At 42.1% G+C, this 14679-nt stretch overlaps 1 protein-coding gene across 1 annotated transcript in view; it reads left to right on the top strand.

Moving 5' to 3' along the window:
• LOC126175769 (sphingosine kinase 1) overlaps positions 1 to 14679 on the top strand; it is a 484010-nt gene that overhangs the window by 406577 nt on the left and 62754 nt on the right. The window lies entirely within an intron of this gene.

Raw genomic sequence — 14679 nt, 5'->3', positions numbered from 1 at the left:
GCACAATCCCAGTTGCAGGTTGCCTGTCTAACGGCTTGGCTCCCACGAGCAACAAAAATTTGGTTTTAGTTTTTCATACAATTACTGACCTAATTTAAACATTTAACATACTGTCATTATCTAGTCATCAGGAGCTATAATTTTCCGTTAAAGATACAACACAAAAAGTCTGGTATGGCAATTAGAAACTGTTTATATGGCTTGAGGTAGCATTAAGTCATGGCGCGCAAATTACACAGACTATATTCAACCAGTATATGAAAATGAGAACGCTTAGCGATGTCCAACCAAATCAAATAATTGATCATTTCATTTCTGGCGGTACAACTTACACTTAATAGTTGCAACAATGCAGTCTGCTGAGGATTAACCATAGAGCCTACTACCGTTACCTGTATTTATCTCTCGCAGCTACTTGAATCACACAGCACGGGAAATGCCCCACGATCTTACTTGTAAAGCATTTAACTTAAAGAGAAGTACACAGTGATTAGTAGCGATATATGTCGTGTAAGCTATCAATGAATAGTTGGAAATAAAGAATTTATTAAAAAGGTTGAGTTTAGCAAAATATATAATCAGTGGTTAACAATGGCTTCCTAACGCCTCCTGAGCGTTTATTCGCTTTAACCGTATAAATAATATAGGTTACAGTCATAAATAATTCAGAGCTGCGTGATACGCGTCTAACTCCAAATGCAGACACTAGAAGAAGAAAATCGAAAATGGTAAAAGAGTTCCCGTATCATAGAATAACAAGAGAGTTACAAAAACACGACAGCGAATCAATCTCATTGATTGATTTTCTATTGAGTATTTTCAAAGATAATATATTTCAGTGCTGTGCAGTTAAAACTGCGTAGATATTTTTTTTGACGTTATATTTTACTAAACTTTTTCTTGTTAACACCCTCCCACACTGGTGAAAGGGAAAAAGCTTATCCCTTACTACATTTTCACTGTAAAGCTGCAGCATCAGGCATGACGTTCTAATTTATTATTATTACTAACTCTATTTGGAGCAGTTTTTCAGATGGTATCCACATTTACCCCTAAATGTACCTGCAAAAATACGTCATTGTATGACTCATAATTCGATCAGTATGACATTTTAGACATTAGAGTTCGATTCTTTAAAGAATTCGTATGTGAGAGTGTTGTTAGTGGCAATAACAGTAATAATAATAAACCGATGGACACGGTCCAATTGTAAACCAGTGATGGCTTTCACTTACGATCACTGATTATCTTGCAGAAAACATCGTGAGAGATAGTCACGTAGCGTGACTAAACGCGTTGTTGGGACTCCGCAACATCGGCAATATACGAAAACAGTCAAAAGCTGTCTCATTGGCCTATTCATTTTACACGACGGTGCAAGCCTTCGTATGGAGGTACGTATGACCGACTTGGAGAAAAATTACAGGTAGGAAATAGCTTAGGCCCAGCCATCAGGAAACTTCGTCTGGCTTTCTAAATTTCAGGAACCCATTCGTGGACACCGTTTTAGCGCTCTAATAGAGTTCTCTGTGGCGGTTACCTTGCAGACTGTTGGAACTTGGTCTTTCACAAGATGTGGACTACTTAAGAGCGTCCCTGCAGTAAAGCACACTGGGGTTAATAATCACAATGATTCAAGTGGCTCTGAGTACTATGGGACTTAACTTCTGAAGTCATCAGGCCCCTAGAACTTAGAACTACTTAAACCTAACTAACCTCAGGACTACTTGAAAAAAGAGACAGCATTGGTCGTATATTTTTTACTATCGCAAAATCGATTTTCTGTCACTGAGTGACCATCTTCAGTGCTATATTGTATAACTAGGATGCACTGTTGTCACTAAGCTTACGGCAATCACATGTCTATGTGATTGCCGTAAGCTTAGTGACAACAGTGCATCCTAGTTATACAATATAGCACTGAAGATGGTCACTCAGTGACAGAAAATCGATTTTGCGATAGTAAAAAATATACGACCAATGCTGTCTCTTTTTTCAAGTCTACCTGTTATCTGGTCGTAGTGCACAAGACAACATGGAGTCGCCAATCAATAACCTAAGGACATCACACACTTCCATGCCCGAGGCAGGATTCGAACCTGCGACCGTAACGGTCGCGCGGTTCCAGACTGTAGCGCCTAGAACCGCTCGGCCACCACGCCCGGCTGGTTAATAATGTATTGTGTAAGAATTAAACAAAATAGCCAGATTACTATTTGGTACTAACGTCAGAATCCGAACGATTATCCCTCTGAAGATGGGAGAAAGAGGCGTAATGGTGTGTTTTTGATTGTGCAGGAGGTCTGTGGGACGATGGCCGTTTACTATTCTGACAAAATAAAACATCTACAGCCGTCCTTATGATTTTATTTTGTTATCAGTTTCAACGCTTCAATGCGTCATCTTCACGCTGTTGTTAATCCTTATATATATATCGATCAGTCGCCAGCATTACTGGATACGCAGATGATGTGTCAGCACTCCAAGTGCAGTTGATGGTTGGAGTGCTGACACATCTGTTTATCTAGTCATGCTGGCAACTTATGGGATTTATATAGGGATCATATCAACCCATACCGCATCAACAACAGCCTGAAGATGATGCATTGAAGCGTTGAAAATGGTTGCAACAAAATAAAATAAAATCATAAGGACGACTGTAGGTGTTTTATAATGGTATGTCAGTTGGCTCCCGTGTTCTTCGTGGACGAGACAGTTTCGAAATGTTTTGCAAAAATTTGTTTAGTACAGAGGCATTCCTAGCATCGTTACATGTCTGAGAAAGAACGTACCTTACATGGTATGCAGAGAAAGAAGGCCAGCGAGTTATTGTGGCGACCTTGGAGGCCATGGAATTGATTTACCGTGACCCATCGATCGTTCCTGATTTCTGCTGTGGAGACGGTCACGTACAGATCTTGTGGCGCACAATACTGGCCAAGTATGCTGGCACTTGACGCTTAGCTGAATATTCAGCGGCTCATCTCGGAGCAGCGCAGGTTGCTGTCGTAGCATATTACAATGACGCATATATTTCGTTTTCTAAGACGCCGTCCAATTTAATACCTACAATTTTGATCATAATTCACGAATATTAAGTTCGATCTCGGTAATGTTGCCGCAGTGCACGAAACTATGGTACGCAGGTATACCATTTCCCGTGAAGCGCTATCGATATGTTTGTAATGCGGGGCTTTTCTAAAAGATTCGTCCGATTTTACAAGACGATGTCATCTGTATAAACAAAGATAGAAACTTTTGGCAAATTTTAACTTGCGCAATTTTAACTTAACGCTTAGAAATAAAAAGTTTTTATTTTCAAAAGAATCATTCGCTTTTACAAGCTCATGTCTTTTACATGCATGCACATACAACCTTGGTTTACTTTTTACAATTACGTTTACGATCGAAGCTATTATTTACCCTTCACAATTATTCAATGTGCCTTCCACCCGATACGCGACAAACACCCAGACGATGTTAAACACAACCGACACTTCTGGGAGCATGTCTTGAGTTATTGCATCAACTGCTGTTGTTTTGCGGCGTCACATTTCACCCCTAGCTGTCAGGAGGGAATACACTCGGATGGAGTCCGTCACACCCCAATCAAAATCGTCGTATACCGTAACTTCAGCGACCTGGGAGGCCAATGATGATCCGTATTGTTCACAAATTAATTTTAAGCGTGTTCTCCCAATTGCGCAAAAGTTCAGATCTGCAAAATATCTAAGTGCACAATTCCAGTAACCGTCATTTTTGGGCCTTAAATCTTTTCTCAGGAAATGGCACGAACTACTTGAAGCTGTGGAGAGTTCGTCTCGCGACTATCGTATGTGGCTGCTGTGTTTCCCATATCCTTACGTTGTGGCGGCTGAGCTTTTCAGCTAAATAGAACGTAGCATCATCATCACTGAAAACTAAGCATGAAAGCAAATAATCTTCCTTCTACACGCGCAGAATGAATTCTCAGAACTCTGCACGTTGTTTGCCACCATCATGGCAGGCTTGTAAGGCCGATATTACACTATCATATTTATTTGACAAAGAAATATGATCAAATATTCGCCAAATTTCTTTGAGAAAGATCTTTGACGTTTCGCTAAAGAGGGATATTACCATAGACTGTAGATAACATGCACTGAGCATAATGTCACATTACTGAAACCAACATCTAAGTCATTGACTCTGGGCACGAAGCAGAGTATGTCATTTCGCATTTATAGTGCACAATTTGACATTTTTGTTACAGATCAAATGTTGTGCTTTTTACTGGGTGCAGAAGTAAAGACTTTCACATATGCTCAGATAAATCCTGGTTTGTATCCTACAGATTAGGTAAAGTGATGAAAATCTCAGTTGTGTAAGTGAATTACTTTAAAATACTTGGAGAGGTAGTTCCGTAAGCTGAAAGTTAGGATGGATGTCGGTCCTTGGATGTAAAATTTCGTGAATGACTAAGCTTTTGAGACGACATATAGTTAATATCTAGCTCACAACATCGGTATAATTGACGTTTTGTAGTATATTACGCTTCCTATCTTGACAACGTTTCGGTATCTGTACTGGAATAAGCAAAAGTCTGAAAACAAATGCGCTTACTTTGCTTAGATACCTGACACTATGCACATAAACGAATTTCCTTTCTTACAAAAGGTTAATAAAGCATTTCATATATATTCTTGTGGAATCGTTAGAAAACTAATGCTGCGATGGAAATTGTTATTTTATCTTCCATTCCTGTGGAAGCGGTGAACTACAAGAATTCACAGTGCAAAAAACAGTATTCACTAAAGAGCGGTCATTCTGTCGCTTGTTAAAAGAACTGTCAATATGTTTTAACTTGACCACATGTAAAATAGTAACCACTGCTTTTGTTGTTGTTGTTGTGGTCTTCAGTCCTGAGACTGGTTTGATGCAGCTCTCCATGCTAATCTATGTTGTGCAAGCTTCTTCATCTCCCAGTACCTACTGCAACCTACATCCTTCTGAATCTGCTTAGTGTATTCATCTCTTGGTCTCCCTCTACGATTTTTACCCTCCACGCTGCCCTCCAATGCTAAATTTGTGATCCCTTGATGCCTCAGGACATGTCCTACCAACCGATCCCTTCTTCTAGTCAAGTTGTGCCACAAACTTCTCTTCTCCCCAATCCTATTCAATACCTCCTCATTAGTTACGTGATCTACCCACCTAATCTTCAACATTCTTCTGTAGCACCACATTTCGAAAGCTTCTATTCTCTTCTTGTCCAAACTATTTATTGTCCATGTTTCACTTCCATACATGGCTACACTCCATACAAATACTTTCAGAAACGACTTCCTGACACTTAAATCTATACTCCATGTTAACAAATTCCTCTTCTTCAGAAACGCTTTCCTTGCCAATGCCAGTCTACGTTTTATATCCTCTCTACTTCGACCATCATCAGTTATTTTGCTCCCCAAATAGCAAAACTCCTTTACTTCTTTAAGTGTCTCATTTCCTAATCTAATTACCTCAGCATCACCCGACTTAATTCGACTACATTCCATTATACTTGTTTTGCTTTTGTTGATGTTCATCTTATATCCTCCTTTAAAGACGTTGTCCACTCCATTCAACTGCTCTTCCAAGTCCTTTGCTGTCTCTGACAGAATTACAATGTCATTGGCGAACCTCGAAGTTTTTATTTCTTCTCCCTGAATTTTAATACCTACTCCAAATTTTTCTTTTGTTTCCTTTACTGCTTGCTCAATATACAGATTGAATAACATCGGGGAGAGGCTACAACCCTGACTTACTCCCTTCCCAACCACTGCTTCCCTTTCATGTCCCTCGACTCTTATAACTGCCATGTGGTTTCTGTACAAATTGTAAATAGCCTTTGGCTCCCTGTATTTTACCCCTGCCACCTTTAGAATTTGAAAGAGAGTATTCCAGTCAACATCGTCAAAAGCTTTCTCTAAGTCTACAAATGCTAGAAACGTAGGTTTGCCTTTCCTTAATCTTTCTTCTAAGGTAAGTCGTAAGGTCAGTATTGCCTCACGTGTTCCAACATTTCTACGGAATCCAAAGTGATCTTCCCACTGCTTTATAATAAGGAATTTCGGAGAAATTAGGCTAACTGAACTACTTCATGTGTAGGAGTAGTACTACAGTAGTACTACAGTCATGCGACTTTAGATGTTGGTTTCAAGCGTTAACACGGCAGAGATAGGGACATGCGCGGTCTATGTTATATGTGATCTATGGATATTACACTGTCGCCATATTTTTCGTCATATTTCAAGATGGCGGACAGCAATAACTTGTTATTAAGCGATGCCGTTGCTTGTGCCACAATTACATTGTGTGTGCATTTGGAAGAAAAGCGGCGGAAAAAAAGGAAACACACTTGGGTGAGGCCATGGGTATTACGTCGAGATAGTCAAAGCATTCAGCAAAGTTTGTTACGAGAGCTGCAAGTGGAGGACGTAAGTATTACATAAATTACTTACGAGTGGATTAGAATGTATTTCAGTATTTGCTTAGTAAAGTAAGCTTCTCATACAAAACAGAATACTCACCTGAGGAACGCTATATGTACAGAAGACATGCTCACTGTGACACTGCGATTTTTTTATACAGGCGAGAGTTACTCTAGTTTACAATACAGTACTCGAATACGACAGTGCCCATTAACCAAAATAATTCCAGAAATGTGTGAAGCGATAGGACTAGTTTCATTCTTGAATAATTTAATTAATAGAATTAGTGTTCCAACAACTACAAAACTAATAAGAAGTGCGAAACAGATGAAACGGCTTTTAACTTGTGGCATCCAGAGTTCAAAATAGACAAAGTAGAATGGAAAGTTAAGATTTTTTTTTTATTTTAGAGTGTGACCACCTCCTCTATTCCGGCTTGCTGAATAGCTGCCTCGATGTTTCCAGATGTAGAGGTGGATGGCTGTAGCTGTGATTGTGGAAATAAAGTTGTCTGCAGCATATTCCACCTGCCCATCATCACGCTATTAACAACATACATTGAGCCCCTTGCTCATCCCCCACCCCAGTCGAAGCAAGGTTATTAAAAAAAAGAGTTGAAGAAACAAATCAACTTTGAAGCCATGTGCACAAACACACCACAAAGATGTCAAATAACTGTAGCGATGTCAGCGCTCCAAGCGGTTACCTTTCACATTGCAGTGAACAGAAGAACGACTTTTATGATCAAATCAACGGCGAAGCTCCAGGTGTGATCATATTTCTTTGGCGAAAGACGAGATTTGACAAAGTTCCTTAATACACTATCAAATTTCTTGGACATAAATATTTGGCATATCAACTTTGACAAAGAAATATTGTAGTGTAATACCGGCCTAACAACAGAATCCTGTATGGTCTGAAATACAAATATCGCCTCAAAACTTGCCAGCCAGACACATGAGGAATGTCTAACTCTCGGCTGCAACGACGAGTAGACTTACGTGGGCTACCTGTAAAAAAATTTTGAATGCACCGTACATCTTGAACAGGGTGACATGGATTTCCCTTTACGTAAACAAAGTGTGTCTAAAAACTGCTAACATATCGTCGAATGCTTTGTGCTGTTGAAGGTGCAGGTGTGAAAATCACGCCGCACAGTTGTAACTGAGTTTCATCTTGTGAGTTGGTTTCCACCACCACTCACTAAATAAATACCGAAGCAACGAAGTAATGCATGTTGTAATTATCCCAGATTGGCGTAGGGAGCAGAGCAACTAAAGATCAGGATGGCGAAAAAAGAAAACGAACAACCAGGCGTCTCCTAGCCGCCGTCAAAAAAACAAGTTTCAGACACACACACACACACACACACACACACACACACACACACAAAATTATTAGTGAAGGCATCTTACAATCTATTTAAACAGGGAATACAAAACGCCTTTTGTTGCCGTGCTATCTACATCCTGACCCGACACACATTCGGTAATGAACAAGCAAGCGAGCGAGGTGACCCTCTGAGACCCTTACCGGCTAAATGTCAACGGCAGCATACAACTGGCGCAAGGTAAACTTTTAGTTTGGATGCGAAGGTTAAAATGTGCTCGAATGTTTCTGCCTTCATTCACGAACAGGATGTAGTCTTATGAAAACGGATGAATCTTTTTGACACACCACGTATACAGGGTGATTTTGCAAAATGGGGACGAAGCGCAGGAAAATACCCCTGAGAGGATAAGGAGCAAAACGTGCCATGAGGACATTTGGTCCCAAGGGAAGCCCATCCACTTTAAGGTGGATACTGAAGAAGATCTTCGATAGTGTAGGTGTCAGTGGTTGAAATAACGCACGAGAACACGCTAGCTAACTGCGCATGTTCTGTGTCCACTAGTGGTTTAGCTCCACATTCGAGAGAGCCGTGAGCTGTACTAGTCTCATATAGTAGCCACATTACTCTCCGTACCATCAAAAGAATGTCTCAACTGCAGGAAGTGCTGATACACACCGTCTGCGAGGCGTTGTGGATGAATGAATGCTGTCACAAGGCGGTCGCTAATAATCCCAGCCCACACATTGAGGCTGACCCGGTCGTGATGGTTCGCTGCCACCACATCGTGGGGATCTCCTAGCCAACAGATGGTGTTGAGAAGGCTGGCGATACAGCCCATCGTACAGTTAGCATCATCTGTGGATAGAATGGATGATAGATATCCCAACACTTGGTGGTCTGTGCGACGAACGAGCAGCAAACCGTAGCCATGTAGGAAAGTAACAAGGCGTGCGCGCATTGTAAGTGATAGGATAGTCTCAGTTGTGGAATGTGTTCCACACGGTCGTCTAGCTTATCTCATGCTGACGGGCCACCTGCTTGGTGCTGATACCAAGATCATTGTCAAAAATCTTTTACCTCGCCCTTCAAGTGGGTTGGAACACATTTTCGGCCATATGTCCGTGCCATCGTTTTTGCTTCCTATTATATCAGGGACAGTTTCCTGCAGTTTGACCCCATTTAGCAAAATCACCCTGTATATCTGAGTTGCGATAACGCTCTTTCCTTATCATGGTCCCCGGGGCAGCAGAACGGTATGGAAATTAAGTACATGTCGCCCACACTACAAACTGAAGCAGAGATGTTGAATATTCTAGGAGTGGTAATGTGGCCGGTTTAGGGCCCAATGTTTTATTTACTGAAGTCGATAAACGAAAGAATCTTAAATATCCCCGTGGCGCTTGGTTGCCATTTGTGTTTTGGTGTACGTAATAATTGTCTTCTCGGGACAGAACTGGTCCTTTCATCACGATAATACGCCTTTCTAAACACAACAGACATTTCAAACCATTTGTCTAGACCCAAAGTTGCCATGATATTAAGCTAATCGAACGTCTGTCGGACCACGATGAGCGTCATGTTGTCTGTGGGACACCCTGGCACAATGTCTTTAGTAGTCTATGGAAGTACTACAGACACTGTAATAACTAAACAGAACTGCACCATGGGAGACTGAGAAACGTCTAGCTAGTCTCGTTGCTGCATGTGTGTGCTGTGCTCTGCGCGAGCATAACCGAAGATCACTAAAGCAACGCAAGTGAAACGAAAGATTGAGAGTTCAGAGATGTTTTATGCGCATCGGAAGGCGCATTAGTTTATGCATCCATCATTACGTATATTTTTTGACTGTTCCTAATATCTGCACTTTCCAGTCGTAACTATTCGCAGTTCCAGTGAGCCTTGCTTACTGCGCTTTTTGTATATAACGACGCAAACAATTTATATTGTTGGCAATTTCATTGGCTTGCTCGCACTGTAATACCAAATACGAGTACAGGATTATTCTAAAAGATGGACCCAATTTAATTTTTATTTCATAAAGATGTGAATAATTTTCACGCTTTTTGAAGGAAGAAGATGTGAAGTTTCGATTACCACCGCTAGACCGCTGATAATTGCTGAAATGACCACTAGAGTGTTCGCACCAGTAGACAGCCACTTACCGTCGGTGGTGAAGAAGACGGTTAACGTGCAGCATAAAGTTTTCTCCGCTCTTGAGTTCGGAAGAAGTGACCGAGAACAGCATTAAGCCACCAACTAGGGCCGCGCGGTCTAAGGCGTCTTGTCACGGTCCGCGTGGCTCCCTCCGTCGGAGGTTCGTCCTCCCTCGGGCATGGCCGTGTGTGTTGTCCTTAGTGTAAGTTAGTTTAATTAGATTAAGTAGTGCGTAAGCTTAGGCACTGATGACCTCAGCAGTTTGGTCCCATAAGACCTTACGACAAATTCCCAATTTCCACCAACTAGGAGATGTGCAAGTCATTGATTTAAACAATTTTAACAAACGTGATTTCTCTGGAGAGCCCGAAGCACACCCCAACCGTGTGTGTGTGTGTGTGTGTGTGTGTGTGTGTCAGGTGAGGACCTGATACAAATTGAAGGACTTGTTGTGTGCAGTCCAAGTGCGTCGACCAGTAAAGCGAGTACAGAGCTACCAACACCGCCCAATTGGCACCTTGACGTCGCAGATTTTTTAAACCAATCCCTTCCCAAGCGATAGTCAGGTTGCATGGGGAAAGAAGACTTGATCCTTACGTTGTGACCGCGCTGAGAGCTTATCTCACGCTGAATGGTTTTTCTTGGCGGGGCTTTGTAAAAGAGGCAGTTTACGTTCCACATCTACAAACAACTATGCCCAACTTGCGGAATCGTATGACAGCTGCGATGAATGCGTGCGGGATGAGCTCATCTACTTCTTAGACGTTTACTGCATAGCGGGACAGTAATGAAAAAATGAAAAGAGCGTGTGGCATTGTTGGCCGGGAGGCAGCCGAGTGCAAATCATATTTCAGTCGACGCCACATTCGGCGACCTGTGTGCCGATGATGAGGATGAAACGATGATGAGGACAACACAACGCCCAGTCCACGAGCGGAGAAAATCTCCAGCCCTGCCGGGATTCGAACCTGGGCCCGCTACATGGGAGGCAAACACGTTACCACTCAGCTAAGCAGGCGGACAGCGGGACAGTGACACATTGTTTATAACATATGTTTTTAAGCCTTAAAACTTCCTGTTTCCATCGATGTATATTGTATTTGTCCGCCCTCGTGGTCTCGCGGTAGCGTTCTCGCTTCCCGAGCACGGGGTCCCGGGTTCGATTCCCGGCGGGGTCAGGGATTTTTCCTGCCTCGAGATGACTGGGTGTTGTTGTGTCATCTTCATCATCATCATTCATCCCCATTACGGTCGGAGGAAGGCAACGGCAAACCACCTCCATTAGGACCTTGCCTAGTAAGGCGGTGCGGGTCTCCCGCATCGTTCCCCTACGCTCTGTAAAGAAGCATGGGACTTCATTTCATTTCATATTGTATTTATAACGAATTCATATTTAATGAAATGAAAATTAATCAAATTGGGCCCATGTTTTTTGATATCCCTGTGCTATTCATGATCCACTGTGAGGTATAAACAACATGCACTGTTCAGTAATTCACTACACTACTTCACGTTGGGGTTGACATTAGCTAGTAGGAAGACACAAGGCGGTGTGCAAGCCTAGGTGTCGCTAGCATGGTACGATGGCTGTTGCCCAGTAATGAAAGACTGTGGACAGCTGAAGATCAATAACGTGGCTGTAAGCAGATACTACAGTTTGTTTCCAGGACGGGTCTGGACAATCGAGCAGTGGCTAAGGCCATCCTGGTGGAAACCTTTTTGTTTGACGCTAGTTCGTCGGCTTACGTACCAGTTTTTCTGCTTACGTTAGCAAGGGGCTTCCCATTTGGCGTCACGGATTCCACACCTTCCCACTCAAGAAAAATCTTAGATGGTCACTAGGAATCAATCCTGGACTTCCATGTTTCTATGCAGCGATGCTAATCAGCAGACTACGGAGGCGCCCTGCGATAGATCTTACAAAGACCACAGGCTGTGTGTTTGCATGCGGCTAATGGTTTCACTATGGTGGGCGTGATCCCGCTGGTGACGCCACTCTCCTGGGCTGACAAGGGCATGCACTGCTAACTCGAGTTCTTTGTTTCTTGTTTGGCCTTCAGCGTGGGCACGCAATTAGCCATCAGCAGTTACACCGTTTAGCCTTCAACAATTTTACTGTTCAACCTTCAATAATTACACAAATGAACATTTAAAAAAACATGTGAAGGTAATATTTTTATCCATCCGCAGCATCTGTATTTGTATATGAAATAATCAGCAACCAGTTGCGCAAAAGAAATTTTATTTCGTTATCCGGTTTCAGGCACTTAGTGCCTGTCTTCAGAGGGTCTTAATGATGAATCATTCGGAAGTGTCCAAAATGAGATGCCTGTAGCATATTGCTGTGATCGTGTGGCTCCTAGTGCCTGTACAAAAAATGGTATAACAAAGCCAACCAACAAGTGCAGACATCACACCAGAACTGCCCGGTGTTTGTATGAGACAGCAAATTCCAATCGTGACTCATTAATGTTGTATTTTTTTTCTACGTCTTGTGCAGAGCACAACTTTACACTTGTGAATATTTGAAGCAAGTTGAGAATCTCTGCGCCACTCTGAACTCCTAGCAAGCTCTGACGGAATATTAGTGCAGCTTTTTTCGCGACAATATTTCGTTATAGATAATTGTATCGTCTGCAAGGAAAGTCTGTCGTTACTATTAATATTTCCTACCAGGTCATTAATACACAACAAGAACAGCAAGGATCCCGACATAATTCGGAGGCACAAGTGGACGACATTCGCCGTTTCGTTCTTCCGTCTTTTCCAATCGATTCACACCTATCTGTGATGTGATAGTACCGCGGGTGATTCGAGTGCCTTGCGGTAAAATTGAAAACATTCTGGTTAGAATTGGAATGGCTGTGTTTCGCCACTCTCTCGGCGCGGAACCGTGGCTGTGCCGACAGTGGTGTCGCCGTCACAGTACCGCGATTGATTTCTCGCGGACGTGCAACTCGGGGAGTGTGGGAGTATTCTGATTTCCCATTTTGTAGATGGTTTTCATTTATCATCGGAACTTTTAATGACCAAAGACTTATTGAATCAGTGTGCAGGTGGCTTGCGGAGTATTGATATAGGATAGCAAATTATCCCTTGCTGTATAGTTTCTCCAGTCCAAAATATGTGGGTACAGATTTCAAGAACCGTATTTGGAGCAAAACTGGAGAGGAAATCGAAACAAAGAGTACGAAATTCATGTTTTTTGCGTTATTATTTATTATATTGTTAACAGCAATGTCTTTTTGGGTACCAAGGTTTATACAATAAAAAAATTGTACTTGTGCAGCAGACGTGTAGTTAGAACTTAACATTTACGTATATCTCGGTATTTCAGTGCCTAGGTAGAGACCTCAGCATAAGAAATAAAGTATTCCGTGATTGTTTCTCTTGCCAAAATGCACTTGTCCTTGTGTTCTGTCCTTGTTGTTGTCGTTGTTGTTGTTGTTGTTGTTGTGGTCTTCAGTCTCAGTACACCCTCACAAACATAAAATACTATTCGACGAAACAATAGTATTACCCCAAGCTCCTACGTGCTGGACTCTGTAATTGAAGAGGCCGTAGAAATAAGAATATGTAGGAAAATCTTCAGTTGTGACAGCGTATATGATCTTAGCGGTGCATAGAAGCGAGCTCTCGATTCGTCCAATGTTTACGCTACGGCGGGAGTGGTGGCGCCACCAGCGCAGACGTTGACACCATCTCGACAGCATGACGTAACTACCGGCCAATCACAAGCCGTCTTTGAGCTATACAAGTCCACGACAGCAGCAGTTTGACAGGCAGTTCCCTGATGAAGACGATGGAGGTGATCGTCGAAAGCTCGAGGTTTCACACTGAACTGACGCAGCAAATCCAGAACTCCCATAGGACCATATAACTGTTGATTCAGTTTGATACTAAATTTGTTAAGCTTTAAAGTGCGCTGACTGTTAATGAAAAAAACTTTATTAGTTAATACTGAACATGTTGTCGAAGGTGAGCCTGAAGGGGTGCTATTATAATATGCCAACACTGGCAGACGGATGGCTTGCTGGCATTGGTGGAGCCCAAAGCAGTTTAAAAAGCTTCCCAAAAATGGGAGCTCTTCGTCTGCTCATTGAGCAGCTTTCCATGAGACGACTGCTAGTGGCAGAAAATTTCCAATTCCTCCAGCAGGTCCATAAATTTGCCCTTTTCACATGAGTGGAGCGATTATTAGCTACTGATAGCTGTACATTTCTCAATATTAACAAATGCAGTCGTTGAGCATAACTTTTTCATGGGGAATAGAACCTGAGTCATACTGCAGTTGTAAGAGTCGAAGTACATGAAAGAGAAGCAGTACTTGAGTAGTGAGTGGGACATGGTTATACCCTGTTCTCAATGTTACTCAGTTTGTACATCGAGCAAGCAGTAAATGAAACCAAATTTGGAAGGGAATTAAAAAGTTAGGGACAAAAAATGAAACTTCGAGCTTTGCCAGTGAATACGTTTTTGTCAGAGGCAGCGAAGGACATGGAATATCCATTGAAATGAATGAATGCTGTTGTTGATGTTCATTTTATAACCTCTTTTCAAGGCAATAAAGGAATGCATTAAGGAAATAAAGGAATGCATTCGCATTAAATCGAGCGATACTGAGGGAATTACGTTAAGAACAGGGGAAGTAGTAGATAAGTTTTGCTATTTGGGCAGCAAAATAGCTGACGATAGCCGAGGTAGAGAGGACATAGAATGCAGACTGGGAATTGAAAGAAA

Source organism: Schistocerca cancellata, chromosome 3 (assembly GCF_023864275.1).
Source record: "Schistocerca cancellata isolate TAMUIC-IGC-003103 chromosome 3, iqSchCanc2.1, whole genome shotgun sequence".
In the NCBI taxonomy this organism is placed as follows: Eukaryota; Metazoa; Arthropoda; class Insecta; order Orthoptera; family Acrididae; genus Schistocerca; species Schistocerca cancellata.
Note: the sequence above shows the minus strand (reverse complement) of the source record. Positions and strands in the feature narration are given on the sequence as shown.